Source organism: Prenolepis imparis, unplaced genomic scaffold (assembly GCF_030444845.1).
Source record: "Prenolepis imparis isolate NDT839.2.m4 unplaced genomic scaffold, iyPreImpa1.0 SCAF_7, whole genome shotgun sequence".
NCBI lineage: Eukaryota > Metazoa > Arthropoda > Insecta > Hymenoptera > Formicidae > Prenolepis > Prenolepis imparis.
In genome coordinates, this window is record NW_028141165.1 from 19302453 (window position 1) to 19308957 (window position 6505).

General features: G+C 32.1%; 1 pseudogene; it reads left to right on the top strand.

The window, feature by feature from the left end:
- The first annotated feature begins 1476 nt into the window (after positions 1 to 1476).
- LOC145938741 (uncharacterized) lies at positions 1477 to 4304 on the top strand (annotated as a pseudogene).
- Positions 4305 to 6505: the final 2201 nt, after the last annotated feature.

Consider the following 6505-nt stretch of genomic DNA (forward strand, 5'->3'; position numbering starts at 1 on the left):
ACGTTACTAGATTTATTTATATTTCTTCATATGAAAATCTAGTAACGTTGTGCAACTGTTGTGTTTTCTAAACGCACTCATAATCGACATCAATCGATCAATCGGTCAATCGGTTATAAACGTCAAACGTCTGCGCAAATACGTGACTTTTCGAGAGATGATAAAAAATTAAGTGTTTACCTTACACTAAACAAAATCGACAAAATAACTTTATTTAAATAAATAAGATCGCAAGATCTCAAGATACATACAATATACAATACTCAAAGCTGCGCTGGGATCATGACTCATGAGTACCCGTCGTAGGCGAATCCGTCCGGTCAGCACTACATAAGGTTTGTTCGCATCGCATGGCCCAACATGCTCCTTCTCACTCCAGTGCGCTGTGATTGGTGATCACAGGTGATTAGACCAATCACAGCGCATTGGAGTGAGAAGGAACACGTTGGGGCATGCGACGCGAACAAACCTATAGGCTACATAGCTCTTATTATATCTTATTATATCTCTATATGTAAGACCATAGTATAATTCGTACAGAGTGAATATGATTATTTTTCATCGATGTTTCAGAAATAAACATCGAACATCGATTAATCGGTTCTAACAAACATCGGAAAAAAATAATCGATTATGAGAAAAAAAACATCGACGATCGATTAATCGGAAAACATCGCCCATCCCTACAGTTTGTTGTTCGTTTAAGCAGAGCTGCGGCCTATCTGCGCAGCCATCTCGGAGGTCCTGCTCTGGATGCTCTGCTCGCAGTACTGCCACAGTCTGCGTAAACGAATGTGAAAATGCAGTGTCCATTGTTAAGCCGGTTGAACTTGGTTAAGCGTTGTCTGAAAAATTAATTCAATATGAGTTATGTTATAAAAGTTCAGAACAAAGAAGGTGGAGAACAACTCCAAATAGATCCTACAAAACTCAAAGTAATGCAAGGTAAGTAATACAATAAAACTATGAAGTCTGTTAATTCATATTTGCGATCAAATTAACCTAAAAATGCACATTTATCAAGAATATAAATTTAAAATAATCTGTTTTAAAATAATGTGCTTTATATAAACAAATTCAGTAACTTTTTGTGGTTTGTTTTTATGAATTTATCTCAGATGCAGTTCTGTTACAGTCGTTCCTAGCTATAAAGCTACTTCGTCTCCAGTTAGTTTGGAAAGATCTGAGAAGTCTACATTCAACAACATTTCAATCCTGCCGTCATCACTTCCTGAAAATGTTATATGTACACAATCTTCAACTTCTCCGATGCTTGTAATGTCAGCACCAACTTCAACAATATAAGGTATGTACAATAATCATAAAATAAAAATATTTAGATTCCAATGTAGATATAATAATAAATGTATATTATATTAGTATAAAATATTAATAATAAAACTAAAACATCAATTGGTAAAGTATTTCCTAATATAATTTCTTTTCCTACGATTGTATAAATTAGTGATTTTTATGATGATATTATTTTCTTTAATCTGTAACTATTGTATGATTTTTTTATTATATTTATGTTCATTTGCACTATCACAATTTATAGGTATCGACAATCGTCAAGCCACGAAAGAGAATTGGACAGACGCAGAAATACAGCTTTTACTTGAACAATGTCTTGGTATGAATGAAAGTTTGAAAACCCAAATAGCCGAAAGACACCATATTGGAATTTAATTGTTCAAGTTTTTGAAAAAAAAGGTTACAAAGTAACAAAAAATGATCTGGTCAACAAGTGGAAAAATCTCCAAGTTACTTACAATCGGAATGTAAGTAAATTGAAAAGAACAGGCGAAAGTGCCATAACTTGGAAGTATTTCCATCAAATGCATGAAGTTTTTGCGGAGAAAAAGAGTGTAAATCCTCCGGAGGAATCCCTGGGTTCAACTTTTAAACCGGAAACACTTACCTTGAAGGATGACTCAGCTGGCACATATCAGAAAGAGACTGTAGATATCGAAGAAAATGTTTTACCAATAACAAAAAGAAGGAAATTGAAGAAAGAGAAAATCCAATTTCAAGAAGAAATGTTACGACTTGTCGAGGAAAAGAAATCACAATCCTTAAAATTAAAGAAAGAAATTTGGGAAGATAAAAAAAAGATTGCAACAGACAAAATTGAAGCGATAAACAATCTTGTTACTGTCCTCAAAGATTTACAACAAAATCGCACTACATAATATAAATGCCATAAACATTTTAAAAACTTTCATAATATTTTACATGCCAAAGACGTTGATATGTTAAAAACTTAGATATGTTGATTTGTTACGTGCGTCGTTACTTTTTTTTTATTACTTTTTTTTCACTCTAGAAAAGTTTCATGATCGATATCCTGATCTCACAGATAAAGTTTTCCCTTTTTTTGTTCTTAGATGTCTTAGATGTTTTTTAATGCTTGTTTTTTTAAGTTAAGTATAATCTCACTAGATAAAGTTGGATTTTTTGTTTGGTCTCAGATGTCTTATGTTTTAATATTTACGTTTGTTGTCATTAAGTCAAATATGATTTAGATACAGTTTATTTTTTTGTTTGTTCTTAAATATTTCAATACATTACTTACGTTTTTTGTATATTATACAAATGTTATTCAAACAACACCACGTTCAAAATCGGGGCATAAAGACGTCTTATATGACTTTTGATATGTCCAAAAGATATCTTAATGACATCTTATGTTCTAATTTAGGACGTGGTGTTGTGTGGGTATGTTCTTATAATAATAAGACATCTTTATATTGTATGTTAAGAGAATCATACTCATTACTGCTAAAATTATTGTTGTTATATATTGAAAATATATATACTAATATATTTTGTTTTTTTTATTAGTTAATCATAAAAGATTCAATATTTTAAACTAGCCCGGCCGTTGCAAAGTAACTCTCATAAAAACATATACACATAAACATAAACAGTATTTAATGTTATTTGCGGATACGTTTGGATAAAACATATGACATTATATACAGTACAGACCGGTAAAGTTCGTCTTAGCAGAATCAAAGGGGATTACATGCTGCAACGTCTTTTTGTTCAAAGTGAAACATAATTAAGAATTATAAGATAAATTATCACGATTGTCTTATAACAATACGAATTCTTGATTCAAAAGACTGGAATCGAAAAACGTTCGAATAAAATCTTCAAATAAAAAAAGTATTAAAGAAAATCAAAAGCGAGAAATACGAAGAAATAAACCGTTTACGTACAAACAAGATACAGATTAAGGAGAATTCCACGAGAAAAGGTAAATTATGCGGAAATTATTTTTATTTAATATAATTTTGTCATTATATTTAAAGTTAAGAAATAGTAATATCTTTTAGACTTTACGACAATTATAATTAAAACAATAAAGTGACAAATACGTTTTGATGCGTTTAGGTGCTATCAAGGAAATAATACATGGAATGACCACATCCTGACAAACGTATCCTGTGTAATATTTTATAATTTTGACATCAAATTTTGCTGCAAAGTTTGTTAAAAAACTAGAAGAAATAGGAAACTGATCAAAGAAAAAACTGTAAGTAGATTACAGAAAATATTTTAAAATTATCAGAGCAAAAAAATATAATCAAACAAGTATATATCAAAGACATTTCTTATATCTTAAAAGTTTTAATTGTTTTGAATTATATTTGACATTATGATTTGAAATATATCTGGCATATATATACATATATATATAACGCAAGAATATATATGAAAATCAGTGATTACAATACATTTGGTTAGTCAAAATAATAAAATTAAAATTATTGTAATAAATATTTGTAGTATAAAGATTGTTTGATAACAAACATGTCATTACTTTTTACTTTTTAGATTAAGGAATCAGATTAAACAACAGTTTATAATTGCTCTCGATAAAGTTACAAAATACTCGGAAAGCATAGCAATACAGTAAATTTGATTCAAACTGCAAATTCAATATTGCTCGACGAAATCCAAAAAGTAAAGTCTCTATTATATAAAATATTGATCAACCTTCACTGTCTCATATAAATACATTTTCCGAAATGCATTCGTCGAGAAAATTAAAAGGTGATCAGCAGAACAACGAAAATACGGAGGACGAATGTCCCGGTCCTTCTAGACAGACGAAAGAATCAAACAGTGACAAGCAGGAGGATGACAATACGAAAGACGTAAGTCCTGGTCCTTCTAAATCTAGGGTTCGTCTTCCTGACGTTTGAAATCAGTTTTCCGCTCAGAGTTATCGCCGCGTTGTGTCGGATCGTATAATTCCGGAGGAATAGGGCTGACGATACGCTCGACTAATTCTAACGGCCTGGAGCTCTCATCGTGTTGTTGATTTGTAGACCGATTTTTCTCGGCGTGTGTACGTTTATGCATTTCAAGTTTTTTGACAGAAACTTTTATCACATTTATCGCATTTGAATTTCTTGTGTCGTCGCAAATCTTGTTTCCGGTTGAATGTTCTGGTGCAATGGTCGCACTTATAAATGGATCGATTTGTTGATGCTTGATCAATTTCCAGCCTAGAACTCTTATTGCATTTCTGATTCGTAGATGAATTGAGCTTGAAGTGAGTTTTTTTGTGACGGTTCAAGTTCCAATTATGATTGAAACACTTATCGCATATGATGCATCTATATTTCCGCTCGTCCGTATGCGTTATCATGTGTCTCTGCAAATAGCTTTTCAGGCGGAATTCCTTCTCGCAACGGTTGCATTTATGCAGTAACTTATTTGAATGAATCTGTATGTGTCTAGCAAGGCAATATTTAAACTTGAAAGTCTTCTTGCAAATGTCACACTCATACTTGCGTTCATCGTTGTGTGTACGAAGATGCATGTTCAAGTCATTCTTTGTTATGAAGCATTTGCCGCATTTTTCGCATGTAAAATTCTTCTTGCTTTCGTGGTATTTCAGATGACAATTCAGGTATCTTTTCGAATCAAATTGTTTACCGCATTTTTCGCATACGTGGTTTCCCTTTTCTATGTGTATGCGATTATGTTGAAGGTAGCTTTGCAACGTGCATAATTTACTCTTACAGATTTCGCAAGTAAATTTTACATCCGCACTAGATTCTATCAATAATGAATTTTTCTAAAATAATATTAATATATCAAAATATATTTTTTATCCTATTTAAAAATTTTATTGTATTTATTCAAATAATAATTCATGTTTATTTGAAATTTCTTTACTTACACACTCCAATTACAATCTGAGCAGTCAATTCACAGGTGCTCGTTCGGTAAATTATGTCACGTGACTCGCAGATGAGAGATGCAGTGGATGCGCTAATCGCTGCATAAACGAACGCACCCATAGGTACCTATAGGTGGCGTTGCAATCACAAGATGCTCGTTAGTTTGAGAAAGAGGAGAGATTGCAGGATGAGGAGCAAGAAGGATAGAGAATGACTAACACTCTGCTAACACAAAAGTCCACCGTGTACGTGTGAGTTCCGTGAGGCAAAAGCGCAACCTTGCGGAGCATTAATAAACTACATTTAGGCTTGGAATTCTGTCGCACTTTTCGATAATTCCTCCATGCTAGTTCGGCCTCCTTATTTCTATTCTTCATGCGCGTACCAATCGATTTAACGGTGTAAACTAGACCTATTATGGTCGGTATTCATATTATATTTAAGATCGTCTTAAGTCCGAGCTTGAGATGCTACGCAGCCATTTGATTGGTTGAATGGGATCTTAAGTCAACCTCTGACCAGACTTAAGATGATCTTAAATATAAGATCGGACTATGAATACCGGTATGATGTATTCAGTGTTGTGCTTAGGTGATTTTAAAATTAACTATATAAAGATGAGATGAAAATATGTAAATTCATCTTAGATAAGATAAAGATGATTTTATTTTAAATATATTTAAATAAAAGATAAAATTATATGGCGCTTCATCTAGATAACTTCCAGATAATATTATTTTTAAGACTGCTCTTATGTAAACATATAGTTATTAAAAAATGTTAATTAGAAGGGAGATGAAATCCTCATAGCATATCAATAACATCCCCATAAGGTTACAACAATCTTAAATTGTAAGATTATAACATTCCACGGAGATTAATAAACCTGCCATTAACCTCCCAGTAACATATATTGTGTGCATGTTCGTCAAAACTCATTCCCTTAACATTCCAGAAACCTTGCAAGGCATGTTGTATTAATATTTGTATAACATGCCAAGAACTTTTTAATATTATTTTTAAGTAAGAAATTCTTTATATATAATCATATAAATTGTTTATACAGGGCGGGGAAAAAGTATGGAAACCCTGAAAAATCTCGAAAAATATGTTTTACAAAAAAATGTTTTCTATAAAAGTTAGGCTTAAAAAAATCTATTTACTGATCTTACAAGTTTGACCGTGGATGGCGTTGCGAAGGTCAGGGCAAGGTCATCTTGAATTTTTTAAATGGAACCCCCCATTTTTTATTACATACTCTTGTAGCTTAAAGGCCCGAGCACAAACTTTTGCATAACGCATAA